Below are 16,484 nucleotides of genomic sequence, written 5' to 3'. Positions count from 1 at the left end.
TGTACCATACTGGATGACTCACAAGATGTCAATAAAACTTTTTAAGCAACAGATAATTAATTGACTCTACTCTATATTTTATATTTCTGATAAATTTCGTATCATATCAGGATGTGTAATCTTTGTTTCCTGGTTTTATGACATACATTATAGGTGTTAATTATTTACTCGGAGTCATCAAATGGGCAAGTTAAGAGTTAAAATATATATTTTAAACTAACAATCATAGTCCAGTCATCAGAGACAAAATGCCACTGAATCTCTAAAAATCATACGAACAACCTGCATTTTGCTAAGAAGAAATATTTTGGAACCTCAAAAAAGGATGCAAAAATTTTTACCAATCCTACCCCGAGGATTTCCCCTAAAACTCGCCTTGTAAACGGAGAAACGCAGAAACTTCGATTTACATCTGTACGCCGTAGAAAAAAATGTTTCAAACAGAAAATGTAGCTAAGATAATTTTGAACAAAAATATTTATTAGCACTTTTTCTGTAAAATGAACCGTTCTCTCAAAAACGACGCTTGAAGCGACAGGCGATTTTGAATGTCATATAGAATTAAAATAAAAATAAAAACATTTATTTCCATTTAAAAATTAACATTTTATTATATTTCATATATATATCTCCTTTGGACTGCTTCCGTTGTGTATCCCTGAGTCTTCATGCGTTGGTCGTCTGGACATATTCTTCTGTATGGACAAAAAATCTAAAATAATAAAAACAATTAGCGGAATCCGTTAATCCGTTCCCGAAAAAATCAATAATTAGTAGTCCAGAAAGCCACTGCGCATCCGCTAGGAAAAATATTCTAATTCGGATTTTTTGCTCAGTCTTACTCAAAAAGGACCCCTTTTAACAAATTTGCATGTTGCCAGGACCAAAAGTTGGTCAAAAATTTTTTAAACGTTTTTTTTTTGTTTTTTTCCAAAAATTATTTTTTTTTGCATGGAGCAAATTTTTTTTAGGTTTTTTGGATCATTCCAAACAGAAAAGGTCTTTATTGACTTTTCTCTAAAGTTGATAGTTTTTGACATATAAGCGATTAAAAATTTAAAAATTGCGCAATCGGCCATTTTTAACCCTCAAAAACTATGTGAAAAACTGAAAATTTGAATGTTGCCAAGGTAGGTAGATATTCTTTAAACATCGATTGATGAAATCCCGAAGAGTTTTTTGCAATACAATATCAAAAACCCCTTTGTTTTTTAATTGCCAATCAAGCGTGCGCGACACTATTTTCCGTATTAAATATAAATGAATAAATTCGTTATTTCGTAAACCGGTGACTTTAAGGAAAAATCCCAAAACAGGTCGGTTTTTATTTTTAAGTTATGATATTGTGCCATATATAGTATACTAGTGACGTCATCCATCTCGGCGTGATGACGTAATCGATGATTTTCTTAAATGAGAATACGGATCGTGTGCTGGCTCATTTGAAAGGTTCTTCAATTCTCTATTCAGTAATATAAACATGTAAATAATTAATTATACAGGGTGTCCAAAAATTTTTTATTAAATTAAATCATTTGGCAAATTGACAAAAAAATTAAATTATTGGACACCCTGTATAAATAATTATGTAAATGTTTATATTACTGAATAGAGAATTGAAGAACCTTTCAAATGAGCTAGCACACGACCCCTATTCTCATTTAAAAAAATCATCGATTACGTCATCACGCCCAGATGGATGACGTCACTAGTATACCATATATGTCACAATATCATAACTTAAAAATAAAAATCGACCTGTTTCGGGATTTTCCCTTAAAGTCGCCGGTTTACGAAATAACGAATTTATTCCTTTCATTTGCACCATACTGCATACACATGCAACGGTGGAAAATAGTGTCGCGCACGCTTGATTAACAATTAAGAAACAAAGGAGTTTTGAATATTGTATTGCAAAAAGCTCTTCGGGATTTCATCAATCGATGTTTAAAGAATATCTACCTACCTTGGCGACATTAAAATTTTCAGTTTTTCACATAGTTTTGGAGGGTTAAAAATGGCCGATTTCGCAGTTTTTCAATTTTTAATCGCTTATATGTCAAAAACTATCAACTTTAGAGAAAAGTCACTAAAGACCTTTTCTGTTTGGAATGATCCAAAAAACCTAAAAAAAGTTTGTTCCATGCAAAAAAAATAATTTTGGAAAAAAACAAAAAAAAACGTTTAAAAAATTTTTGACCAACTTTTGGTCCTGGCAACATGCAAATTTGTTAAAAGGGGTCCTTTTTGAGTAAGATTGTGCAAAAAATCCGAATTAGAATATTTTTCCTAGCGGATGCGCAGTGGCTTTCTGGACTATATGGACATGGGCATAATTTGAGGTGATGCATAACTTTTGAAACTATGGTTATTAAAATATGCTTCGAGTATTCGCGTATCTAAATCCAATCGTTACAAAAAATAATCAGTACTACCTCTTGCTACCACTACATATAACTATAATAATTTAAAGAACATGACGTCTTGTGTACAAAATATTATTAGAATTATAAACCGGTTTCAGTACCAATTTAAAAGCACCGACTTGTCAGTTTCGGTGGACAGATAAACTCATGCACTACCTGTGCGAAATTATATATTTCAAACCAACAATTTCTTCCGTTATTTTATAAGTATGTAAAATTGCATAATAGTTATATTTATTGTGCTTAATAGTTGCGTGTGTAAATCTGACGACCTTGGCACACGTTTCCACGTGCCAATGTGAACTTCGGTAGCAAATGCAAATTTCGAGCATAACCTTGCCTTACTGCAATCAATTCAACACCCAGATTACAAAGAACGTTTCGAATTGTTTCTTTCTAATTATTGATTAGTTAAATAACGAAGTTAGCGAATTCTCCTTTGCTAACTTTCAATTAAGTTCAGTTCTATTTTTAATGACTGTCTTGATTCTTGATCTTATTCGCTCCGTGCATGTCTGACGGGACACCTAGCGTAGTCGCCTGAAATTTTTGGCGAATACAATTTGACGTTACACATATGGTACACATATGATATATTTGACGTTAATGTAATATTTATTTACCATTTTTGATAAAATTTATGACACAAACAATGAGTTCGAGTGCCAAATAAACGTCAAATTAAAAAGCGGATATTTAGAAGTTCTCTGAAGAAAATATGAATTTTAAGGCTTTTTTTTCACTTTTTCGTTATAGTTTAGTTGTCGGTGTTAACATTAATAATCAAGTGTACATCGGAAGCAGTTAGGCAGTGTGAATTATTAGTACTAGATTTTAACATTAGTTGGGTCTATTAAACTATTAATTTTGTGGTGTGTGTGTAACACAAAATGGAAATAAATGACGACAGGAATATACCACCAGATCGGAGAAGGAAATAGGCAAATAGACAAAAGGGCAATAATAAGGTAAGCGAAATATCTATTAAAAAAAATTATTATTCAATCAATATTCGCCAAAGTTGTCATATTTCGCCGCTACGGGCGCTGGCATAGTTTATAGTTTCGTGTATTCCCACCATGCTCACGCACGGAGCGAATAGGTATAGGTGATTCGGTGGTTAATAATTTATCGTGTACCTAAAAGACTTTTTTCCGTAATAAAATACATAGGAATACTTTCCACATTATCGTTTCATGGATGGAATCTCCTTGGAACCAAGTGTATTGATGTTCAGAGAGACTATACTGAATAATAAAGTATGTATTTCAAACCAAAAATTGTGATTTTCGTATCGAACTGCAAAACTTATTGAGCCTGTTATTTAATATTTCTTATACTGATTTTTGACAATAAATTCTGTAATTACGTGATACATTGCTTGGATTTAGGATAAATGTTCTTGTAAAAGCTATTTACATGTTCCAAGTGAATTCAAATTAGTGACGTACGACGACGAATTTCACATACTTTCTATTTTCTAATAAATTAAACAATAATTCGAATAACGTTAATACATTGTAGTGCATTCATTAATTCCATTCACTCACACAACTACGAAAATAGGCAATATTTATTAAAGCCACGGCCAACCATGATGTTGCGACACAGCGTTTGCCTCGTGGATTGCCAAAACGTCATGCCTACATTCCCGTCGATGTTTTCAAATCGAGTCTAACAAAAACCTTACAATCTAATGTCCTTGTTACATGTTTAGCAATCTAAACAGCATTAGAATATTATAAATTGGATTCTCCTTCGCCAAAAATAATCAAACGCGTTGCAACAGTGTTACACAACACAATAATGCCGGCCGGCTAATACTTAGTAATAAGACAAAGAAAGAAAGAAAGAAAGAATTGTTGCCGGAACGTAAGTCCCTTGCTCAAGTACTACCAATACCAATCAAACGTTTTAAAGTTGGTAGAGTTGTCACCTAATAATTACAGTAACTGTTATTTTTAATACTAACACATAATAATACTAACGCTGACATTAACTTAAATTGTTTCAGCCTACTCTCGAAATTTCAAGGATGGTCATTCAAATAGTTTAAATTTAAAAATATTCGATAAGACTATTATCTATATCGAATTTAAAAATATTTTAATTTGATCTTGTCACCGTAACATTTTAACCTATTTTAACTTATTCGATAAAACATTATTTTAAACATAAAATCAATGGGAAAATCCCAGTAGATGGCTGTATGTCTATACAATAGCTAAAAACTCATACAGAAATAAAAAACTTCAACTTGTATTTTATTTTATACAAGTTTACAAAAAATTGAAGTTTTTTTACTTAGTCCTGTCGCCAGTGGGGATACAACAGCCTCCTTAATTCAGATGGACTTACCCAAGTTTTTTTTATGTATTTTGACCCGTAGAACACGAATTTTTTGGGTAACAGTCGATCCGGATGTCGACAAGATTGTTATAAACAAAGAACTTGAGGAATCACATAACAGCGATTTTTCGTAAAACAAAATATTTTTTTGTATTTTTGGGTCATTCTAAGCTAAAAATATTTTTACAAGTTTTTTCGTAGGATGCATAGTTTTCGACATAAACGCGGTTAAACTTTCAAAAAATCGAAAAATTGCAATTTTTGAACCCGAATAACTTTTGATTGAAAAATAAAATAGCAATTCTGCTTACCGCATTTGAAAGTTTAAGTCACAATCTATCGGTTTTGATTACTTTCATTGCTAAAAATTAATTTTTTTATTGTTAAACAAAGCTATAATCACATAGTGATTGAATGATGTTTTCAATGCATTTCCCATTTGAAATCGAACGAGTAGACGCGCATACAGACAATTTCTACGTAGATTACGTACATTAAATCGCATGCATTTGGCACGGGAAACACTATGTGTTTATGGCTTTGTTTAACAAATAAAAACTTAATTTTTAGCAATGCAAATAATCAAAACCGATACAATTTGACTTGAGCTTTCAAATGCAGTAAGCAGAATTGCTATTTTATTTTTTAATCAAAAGTTATTCGGGTTCAAAAATTGCACTTTTCCGATTTTTTCAAAGTTCAACCGCGTTTATCTCTAAAACTATGCATCCTACGAAAAAACTTGTAAGATCATTTTTTGCTGAGAATCACCCAAAAAATACAAAAAAAAATGTTTAGTTTTGCAAAAAATCGCTGTTATGTAATTCCTCAAGTTCTTTGTTTATAACAAACTTATCGACATCCGGATCAACCGTTACCCAAAAAATTCGTGTTCTACCGGTCAAAATACATAAAAAAAATTGGGTAAGTCCATCTGAATTAAGGAGGCCGTTGTACCCCCCCTGGCGACAGGACTAACTTCTGTATGAGATTATTTTCAACAAACCAAAATAGAGACGTACCAATCTATATTATATGGCAAACTGTATTATAAGGAAGGAATAAGAAGCACACTAAATTATATATTTAGTAATATTCTTCAAGTTCTTTATATTTAACAGCGTTGAACAAGCCCTAGCCATCCTAACTGTATGCTCTTTAGCCCAGTCGAGATAGCATTTGACCTTGCATTAGGAGCTGCCCCAAATTTTATTTTTCTAATCTTTAGGGAGGGTCAATATTAGTATAAATTTAAAATCTCGACTGAATTCCGCCGTTGCGTTAGCCGCCATCTTGATTTTAAACGAGAACCGTTTTTGCTCAATATCTCCGCCATTTTCAATTTTTTGACAAAAAGTGTAGAAACTGAAATTGTTGAAAATTCGATTTTCTATAGTTTCATTTATTATAATTTTTTTCGTGCGGTCGATATTTTCCGAGTTATGAGGGGAAAATATTGACAGTTGTAGCATAATTATTGAATTATTGAATTATCTCGTTTATTATTAGTTTTACAACAAATATATACCTATACAAAAATGAAGAGAATTAAATTTTGTATAATTTTGATGCCGTACATTTTTTTGATAAAATCAATATTTAAGGTAGTACGTATGTGGTAAAAGTGCGAGCGTAAGACCTGATTGATTTTGTAGCAATTGTTTTTGTTCAATATCTCCGTCATTTTCAACTTTTCGACAAAAAGTGTAAGAACTGAAATTGTTGCAATTACGATTTACTACAATTTTTCGAGAGAACCAGTGGCGGGTCTACAAGGGGGAGAAATGGGAAAATTCCCCCCAACAGGGTCCAAAATTTAAAAAATATTGTTGAAACATCACGATATATTAGCTGACATAAAACTTAAAATATCGACAGACAAATTCAACCAATCAAACCCGCTAGTTAATAAAATTAAGTGAACTTAATGCATATAATGTCTTTTTATGTCTTTTATATACTTAGTTTGGTTGATGTTTCATCGGAAGTTTCAAAAATTGTATAAAATATAATTCTCTTTATTTTTGTTTATGTACAATTATATCGTAAAGTTAATAATAAATGAGACAATTCAATAATTATGCGTCCCCTCCGCTTCCATTATTTTCCCCCTTAACTCGGAGAATATTGATCGTATAAAAAAATTGTGCCAAAGAAATTGTAGGAAATTGCGTTTCCAACAATTTTCTTTCCCACCATTTAGGTTTAAAAGTTGAAAATGGCGGAGATATTAAGCAACAGCGGTTCTCATTTAAAATCAATATGGCGGCTAATGCAACCGCGGAATTCAGTCGAGATTTTAAATTTACACTACTATTGATCTCTGCTAAAGGATAGAATTATAAAATTTGGGGCAGCTCGGAAACAAAATTCAATTCAATAATTATGCTTCCCCCACCACTTTTTACTATTTTCCCATGTAACTCGGAAAATATCAACCGCATGAAAAAAATTGTTAAAAAGAAATTGTAGGAAATTTTATTTTGAACAATTTTAGTTGAAAATGGCGTAGATATTGAACAAAAACAATTGCTATAAAATCAATCCGGTCTTACGCTCGCGCCATTACCGCATACGTACTACCTTAAATATTAATTTTAGCAAAAAAATGAAAGAGATCAAAATTGTGTAGAATTTAATTCTCTTCATTTTTGTATAGGTACATATTTGTTGTAAAACTAATAATAAACGAGATAATTCAATAATTCAATATTTATGCTCCAACTCTCACTATTTTCCCCTCATAACTCGGAAAATATCGACCGCACAAAAAAAATTATAATTAATGAAATTATAGAAAATCGCATTTTCAACAATTTCAGTTTCTACACTTTTTGTCAAAAAATTGAAAATGGCGGAGATATTGAGCAAAAACGGTTCTCGTTTAAAATCAAGATGGCGGCTAACGCAACGGTGGAATTCAGTCGAGATTTTAAATTTATACTAATATTGACCCTCCCTAAAGATTAGAAAAATAAAATTTGGGGCAGCTCCTAATGCAAGGTTAGGCCTGTTATTCGTCTAACCCGACTGGACTACTTTTATTTTGATATCAATTGGTGCCACCCCACCCCTATATTTCCTCTAATATAGATATATGTTGCAGCCTTTGTAACTTATCTACTAAACATATCTCTTTCTTAATACTGCTCTCAATATTTTTCTTTCTCGACAAACATATTTCTATATTAACCTCAGCATCTGTACTATATTTCCCTTCATTATATTTATTTAAAATAAAAATGAGAAATAAAAAGAAGAATAAGACTCACATGGGTGACATTCTCCTGAAAAACCAGAAGAATGCCCAATACCTCCGCACAAAAGTATATGATCAATGTGTCCTACCAGTACTTACATATGGAGCACAGACATGGACCTTTACAAAGGAAAATATGGAAAAGATGGCCAAGACTCACAGGGCAATGGAAAGGCAGATCTGGGTATCAAGCTAAGTGATAAAAAGAAAAATACATGGATCAGAAATAAAACCAAAGTGAAAGACGTAAACAAACATGCAGCTACTCTCAAATGGAAATTTTCAGGACACAACAGCAGACGAAGAGACGGAAGATGGAATGAAGCGATAACCCACTGGAGAGCTTGGGACCATAAAAGAGGAAAGGGCAGACCACAGATGAGATGGTCGGATGACCTAAAAAGATACGTAGGGACCAGAGGGACAGGATTAGAACTGAACCGAGAAGAGTGGAAAAATAAGGTGGAGGCCTACGTTCAACTTTGGACAAATGAAGGGCAATAGATAGATAGATATTTATTTAACTGTGGACGGCCGTAGCTCAACGGATAGATACTGGCTTCATACGCCAGAGCGCACGGGTTCGATTCCCGCCACCAACAACGACATTCTAAAAATGATACGAGTCGTTCATCGTGCTTCGGAGGTTACGTTAAGCCGTTTGTCCCCCTGGGCTAGTGTTAGCATCGACACTAGCTGCTTCAAACAGGGTTAAAAATGTAAGTGGCGCCGGGACCTGTCCGAAAGGATCTCCCCCGCAAAAGTGCCATACGATATTATTATTATTATTATTTATTTAACTCGCAAAAAATGTCGAGACTTCTGTTAAATAATTATCTTTAATTGCCAAAGTTTTTTACCACATAAATGTTTCAAATTTATTACCTCAACCCTTCTTCAGTTCAGACCTCCTTTTTGTATGTACATATTATATACATATATTATTTACAAAATATTTGAATCGCTAAGCCACAGTCTAAAGAGGGACAGTAGAACTACTCTCCGAAAAATTGGAAGTTAAATCTTTCAACGCGCATGGCGACCGCGCAAGGTTCCCACTCGCTAGACGCTAGACCACCACTCTTGCATTGCTAGTCATGTAGAAACGTACGGGTTTTAACAGGGAAAACCCGCATCCTTATCCACCACAGTTGAATTACCAATTGCGTACTGCCGCCGGTATTACTTCTTGAGATCAAAGTGCCGACAGAGAAGAGGTTTTACTTTACTGTCCCTCTTTATACTGTGGCTAAACTCTAGTCATCAGTTTATTTAGGTCAAGCTTGACCTAAATAAATACCTAAACCTATTTTCCTATATATACCTAAAAACCTATTTGACCATAGGTGAAAATTTAAATAAAAAGGCTTGCACATACTCTTTTTGAATTGCATGCTGCGTTTCTTTGATTGTATTTGGCTGTTTTGTAGAATTTAATCGTTAATGTGTACTAATTATTATGATTTTCGTTTAAAATCAAGATTTCAGATGTGCAGGAAAAAGGAAGTACTAATTCTGCTTATATTTTAAATAAATTAAGTCAAATAAAAAATCAGGTAATTAAAAAACAGACTAAACTTTTTATTGTTTATATGAGATTTTCATCCATATACTTTGTAGTAAAAAAAATTGACACTGTTTTAGGTGCTATAAACTGACTATAATAATAAACAAGACACGCGAATTGTAGTAGTACTTAAACGATTAGCTTACAACCATTGTTCTTATTGCGTCAGCCATGTTGTTGTTTACAATGCCACACTTGAGTTGTTACCGGTTCGTATTTTAACGGTAACTCCATCACTACATTTAATCCATCTCTATCGCTCTGACGAAGTATCTCTACACACAACGAACGAGTGAAACAAACATCTAAGCAAGGTCACACACGCTATTTACGTATCATTATCCAAGGATTTTTTTTTGATATTAGGTTGGTTGAGGTTTGCGTTGACTGTCGATCCTGCGATCTTGGGCTCGGTTTTGTGTTTTTGCTCTATGATTATGATGTCTGTTTTAAATTATCGCTATCATTTATTATGAAGCATTCTTGTGAACGTCTCAAACACTTCAAAGTAAATACAATGTATTTGATTTAGTACCTTGTAAGTGCTCCCTCCGAGAGGATATTACCAAAATCAATGTCTTTCAGTTTTTCATTTTTGAATCAATCTTAGTCGGTGCGTTTTTTAATTGTTTGTAAACATGTTTTACGCGTTATTTCAGCACGTGGAAGGTTTTATTCAAATTGTTTGATCATAGTAAATACAAAATATCCTCTAACTCTACAGTGTGCGTTGCCGTGGCGGCTCGTGGCTTTAGGGACAGGGTCGGCAAGGTTTGTCTCCTCAGATAGGTATGCCATCTAATTAAAAGGCTTCAATTTCAAGATTTTTGGTTTTTGTTTTTTTTATTTTTTTTTTGTTTTTTTTTTCGTAAACCTGTTGTTATAACGTCATTGTAAAATTTATTGTTGTTTTGGAGAGGTTTTAAAAGTTTTTTTCTATTGACATTTGATTTGAGACAAGTTTGACATTCTCTCTTGTTTCATGGTGTTTCGACAATACGTTTTGACTCTTTTGAGACAAGAGAAATCCCGTTCATTTGAGGCAGAATTTGCCCACATTTGAACACAATAATTTATTAAATTCGGGAACAGTTTGTTATACCTAATGAATTGCAGTATATAAAATTAAACATATTTTGTAACTTATCCCACTTCCGAAAATATTTAGATCAGCATATAAAACTGTTAATCCATTTTCTTATTTTGTTTGATTAAAGAATGATGGATAATTTTTAATGAACTTGTCTAATAGATATTTTGAAAATTCTTTGGAAATAATAATTGAGTTATCCTTCCACTCAAAAAGGTCCGGAACATTGTTTAAATAATTAAAATGTCAAAAAATGCAGAAAAACTTCGATTTTTTTCTTCGTTTTTTGATTTTAACTTTCAAAGTATTCACTTCTGAGAAAAGTTACACTGACATAAAAGTTGGGTAATTAAATTTCCTACAATATAAGATTGGTTAAAAATTTTAAAAAGTGTCATCCTTGTTGCAAAACAGCAATAATTGCGAAAAAAACAAAAAATAAGTATTCGCATTTTACGTTTTTCAACCATTTATGCTACACTTACGACCTTCATATTTTAACCAGAAAACCTTTATGATATAATAAAACAATACTGTAAATTTCATTAAGATCGATTCAATACATTTTGCAAAATAAATTTTGCAACCCAGCTTTTGCAAAAAAAAGTAATTTTTTCAAAATGTTGCGAGTACTGACAATAAAGCAGATAGCAAGTTGAATTTTTTTTACATATAGAAGAAAGGTACAGTATTCTTCTAATCTTCTATACGTAAGAATAAATTCAACTTGCTGTCTGCTTTATTTTCAGTTCTGTAACATTTTGAAAAAATGAATTTTTTTGCGAAAGCTGGATTGCAATATTTATCTTGCAAAATCTATTGAACCGATCTTAATGAAATTCACAGTATTGTTTTATTGTATGATATAGTTTTTCTGGGTAAAATTATGAAGGTCCTAAGTGTAACATAAACGGTTGAAAAACGTAAAATGCAAATACTTGTTTTTTTATGATTTTTTCGCAGTTATTGCTATTTTGCAACAAGGGTGACAATTTTTAAAATTTTTAGCTAATCCTATATTGTAGGAAATTTAATTACGCAACTTTTATGTCAGTGCAACTTTTCTCGAAAATGAATACTTTTAAAGTTATAATCAAAAAATGAAGAAAAAAATCGAATTTTTCCTTCATTTTTTGACATTTTGATTATTTAAACAATGTTCCGGACCTTTTTGAGTGGGAGGATAACTCAAATATTATTATATGAGTTATTTTCAAGCAATTTCTGCAAACAAATATGAGTCACCTCTCAACGTCCAAATTAATGTTACTAATATTTTTACACATGCGCTCTGGTCTATAAGTACTTGTCTTGTTGCCGTTTGCAGATCACCGCTGCGCTCGGCAGATAAATACGGGGAATGTATAATTGGTTGCCTATCGGCTAATATTCCATAGCGTCTTATTACAAGCAAATGGTCAATCTGGGTACGGCTTGCCGAAGCGAGCCTTGAATTCACACAATCGCAGTCGGGTGTGTGGCTGGCTAGAATCATTAATTTGAAAAGTCTCTTAAGCACAGCGCACAGGGATCACTTAACTTAACGTATCGGATCGATCGAATCCTTTAAAAACAATGAATACAATTTAGTCTGTATTATCTCACAGATATTTTTTTTATTTCACAGAAACGAATATCATCAACTCTGATTAACTTATATATTTAAAAAAATCTATAATATGTCCATAAATGTGTGGGTCGGCACTGCCGACCCTGACTAGCCGCCACTGGTGCGTTGTTCGAGCAAAAAATATGAAATCAACAATTTTTAGTATAAAAAAACCTTAAAAAGATATTTGAAAAAATCATAACAAAAGCTATACCTAACGAAAATTACATCAAAAAAATTACAGCAAAACCAATCATATTTTGAAAAAAAAAAAATGAAATAGTACCAAAGTAACACGAATTATTGATGGCTTGTGGCTTGGTTCTAAGGACTTATATAGTTAGTACGTAGTTCTAAGGATGTTTCGAATTCTTAACCAGATTTCTTTTACCCTCATGTGCCGTGATATCATGAAGACATTTAGCTGATTTTTTTAATGTTTCTCCATTTCTTTCTATCTTCTGCCATTCTAGCAAATTATGACAATTGAGCGCCAATTAGCAACAGTATGGTCAGTGTATCGTATGGGAGATCTACGTCGACTTCTTTTGCCTTCTACCTTTTCCTGTATGGTAAATTTTTCAAGACCAATTCTTCGAAGAACGTGTCCAAAATAGCCTATAATTTGTTCTGATATTTGTGTTCTTAGTCTTTTCTTTATGTTTAGCTGATTCAGTATACAGGGTGTCCCCGAAAATAGTGCGTTACCAAAATATATTTGGGTGTGTAAATTGAAATCTGACAACTATGTATACAAAAATCTAAACATAGACAATCACAATTCAAAAATAGTTACAGCATTAGCCTTTAGTATTTACATAAACCCTGTCTTCATCCTAACCAAACAAACAAATTTTTGTTTTGTTGTTTTCAAACATGGGGCGGTATAATTATTTTGCAGGTGTACCTGTCTGACCTACATTTTTCTGGTGTTGATAACCTAAATCACTAACAGTTCTTTTACAGTGATGCCAAATTTTTAAATTTTATGAAAATAAAAGTTCTCTTATATGGGGAACAATGTATTTTTTTTTTGGAAACGGTTAACTTTAGAAAAAAATGTTATAGGACTTTTTGAAGTTATACTTCTTTAGGCGCGATTGAGAGTAAAATTTCATAATTCTGCGCGCATGCGCACACAGACAGTATGGTATGAACGTTATACGGGATCTGATTGGGTGTTAAAATCATCTGTCAATAATTGTTTAATATGGAGATTTTGGATAAACAAATTAATGTTGTGTATATTAGTTTTTATTGTTGTGATGGCAGAGAAAAATGCAAGTTTATAATATTGTAGTGACTTTTTAAATAGTTTTTAAAAGCGACAGGTACATAATAAATTATTGTAAATGTTTCAGTATCCTAATAAAAAATTTCATAGGTAGGACCTACCTATTTGGAAAATTTAAAAAGAACCTACTAAAATAGTGTGTAATGCTTTGATTTACATAATTTGATTACCATCAAAATTTCTATCAATATTCACCTAATATATTGTTTTCTTACTCTATGTTTTGTTGTATTCTAACATTTCTTTCAATTCTAAATAATTTCAATTCAAAATCAAAATAATTTGGTTAAATTCAGAACCGTCAAAAGTTTAATCCGTTTAGTTAGTTGATCTTCGCACATGATGACACATGGTATCCGTGGGTAAAAGTTTAAGGTGAATGAATTTCAATACTAACTGCGCTGATAAGCGGGTTCGAACCCCAATGGAAACTTTTATTTTTTTTATACATTTTATGATTGTAAGTTTATTATATAATTTTTTTTTCAGAAAATACGTATTTATTTAAAAAATTTTCCTACATTGTTCAGAAATCATTTGTGGCATTTTTCAATGTGTTTGTTTGTGTGTGTTTTATTCTTTTATTATTTTAATTTTTGGCAGTTTTAATAAAAAATTTTGAGAATTAGTAAGTATTAAAATTAGTTTAATATTTAAATAAATAAACTGTTTAAAGTATATTAATTTCGTTAAAATCATATAATAGAAGTATAACTTCTTGCATGCGTACAAAGTACATACACATTCTTTTTTTTTTTGTTCTACATTGTGTATTATACCCATACCACTCATGGTATTCTCAGTATTTGTCTCCAGCAATACATCTCAAGCACATCTATAATCTTTTTATATTTCTTCCCAAGGATCTTTCATTCCGATGCATAACTGAAAACTGACAAAAACTAGACTTCTTACCAGTCTCATTTTTGTGTCGATAGTGTTTTGAATCTCATTTTATATCGATGGCTTTTCCAAATTTTTGTTAACTTTTCCATGGAGCTTTTTGCAATAATTCTTGACCGGCGTTTTATTTCTTCATTGAAGCCCGCCTTAGTTATTAAAGAGCCCACATACACAAATTTATCTACAAGAGCGATATTGTTTATTATCGATAAATGTTGTCGATTGTTGTTTGCTCTGTTAATTATCATGGTTTTCGTTTTGTCTCTGTTTATTGACCCATTATTAATCTTACTTTCTCAATCTGTTGTAGCAGATGAATCACTTCAACCTCGGAACTAGCGAGGATGGTTGGATCATCTGCGTACCTCAAGTTGCAAATATTCTTCCGATCAATAGTAATGCCACCCTTCCAGTCATCAGTAGCTCTCCGCATTATCCATTCACCATATATGTTGGATAGATTTGGGCTTAGTATGTAGCCTTACCTCACGCCCTTAGTAACCATGAAATTTTAGGTTAGTTATCTATTTACTATAAGGCTGGCGTAATCGTTATTGTATAGGCTTTTAATTAGCAGTATCAGATGATTCGGGAGTCCCATTTCATACAAAACCTGTCACATTTATCTCCAGTTGATTAGGTCGAAAGCTTTACTATAATCTATAAAGCATAGATACAGTTGACTCCGAGAATCTTTACCCGAGCGTCATCATTTAAAGCATACGAAATAAGTCGATGAAAAGTCGGAAATTGAAATCTACTAAACGCAACAGTAAGTCACTTAGGCTACGGCTCCACAGGAGACAATTTTACGCCAGCAGTAGCCGTAAAACGAACTTAAGGTTGCGCGGAACGGAATAGGAATAGCCGAACTGAACCGACTACGCACAAGTCCTGTAGTCGGTTCAGTTCGGCTATTCCTATTCCGTTCCGCGGAACCTTAAGTTCGTTTTACGGCTACTGCTGGCGTAAAATTGTCGCCCGTGGAGCCTTAGCCTTAGCTTATTTCGTATGCTTTAAATGATGACGCACGGGTAAAGATTCCCGGACTCAACTGTATTTTGCGATTTTGAATTCTCTGGATTTTTCTATAATCTGTCCTACGTTTAAAATTTGTTCCCTAGTACCCTAGGCCTGGATCCCGCGTACCAAAAAAAAGTTTATTAATAACAAGCTGAAAATTTGTTAATAGCTTAACGGTGTATAGTCGGACAAACTTTGATGTACGAGAACACTGGAACAGGGGAAGTTTTAATTGTGGAACAGATTACAGGTTTCGGACGTCAGACTACGAAAACGTCCCATGTATTTTGTCGGATAGAACTTCCAATTGATTTGTTACCCTTTCATTAAACTCTCATGCAAAAATCAGACTGCTATTTACCACCAACATTATTCCTGTCATTTGACATATTCTACGTGTCGGACGTATTAAAATGTCCAACATATTTGTCGGACAAACATTTTTTCATATATTAGACAGGGTGTAACAAAAATACAGGTCATAAATTAAATCACATATTCTGGGACCAAAAATAGTTCGAATGAACCTAACTTACCTTAGTACAAATGTGCACATAAAAAAGTTACAGCCCTTTGAAGTTACAAAATGAAAATTACATTTTTTCGAATATATCGAAAACTATTAGAGATTTTTTATTTAAAATGGATATGTGGCATTCTTATGGCAGGAGCATCTTAAAGAAACATTATAGTGAAATTTGTGCACCCCATAAAAATTTTATTGGGGTTTTGTTCCCTTAAACCCCCCCAAACGTTTGTGTACGTCTCAATTAAATTATTATTGTGGTACCATTAGTTAAATTTAATATTCTTAAAACTTTTTTGCCTCTTAGTATTTTTTCGATAAGGCAGTTTTTATCGAGTTGAGGCTTATTTTTTAATATGTTTACATAAAAATTTTATGGGGGTTTTGTTCTTTTAAACCCCCCAAATGTTTGGGTACGTTCCAATTAAAATATTGCTG

General features: G+C 32.5%; 2 protein-coding genes across 2 annotated transcripts in view; one reads left to right on the top strand and one right to left on the bottom strand.

The window, feature by feature from the left end:
- Positions 1 to 16,484, top strand: part of LOC114331803 (zinc finger protein 395) — a 343,721-nt gene that overhangs the window by 248,480 nt on the left and 78,757 nt on the right. The window lies entirely within an intron of this gene.
- Positions 568 to 16,484, bottom strand: part of LOC126883521 (uncharacterized) — a 225,323-nt gene continuing 209,406 nt past the window's right edge. Inside the window, exon 2 of the mRNA XM_050649135.1 lies at positions 568 to 712. The gene's annotated coding sequence lies outside the window, so the exon portion shown is untranslated. The remainder of the gene's footprint in view (positions 713 to 16,484) is intronic.

The sequence above is a fragment of the Diabrotica virgifera genome, chromosome 4 (genome assembly GCF_917563875.1).
Source record: "Diabrotica virgifera virgifera chromosome 4, PGI_DIABVI_V3a".
Classification (NCBI taxonomy): domain Eukaryota; kingdom Metazoa; phylum Arthropoda; class Insecta; order Coleoptera; family Chrysomelidae; genus Diabrotica; species Diabrotica virgifera.
Note: the sequence above shows the minus strand (reverse complement) of the source record. Positions and strands in the feature narration are given on the sequence as shown.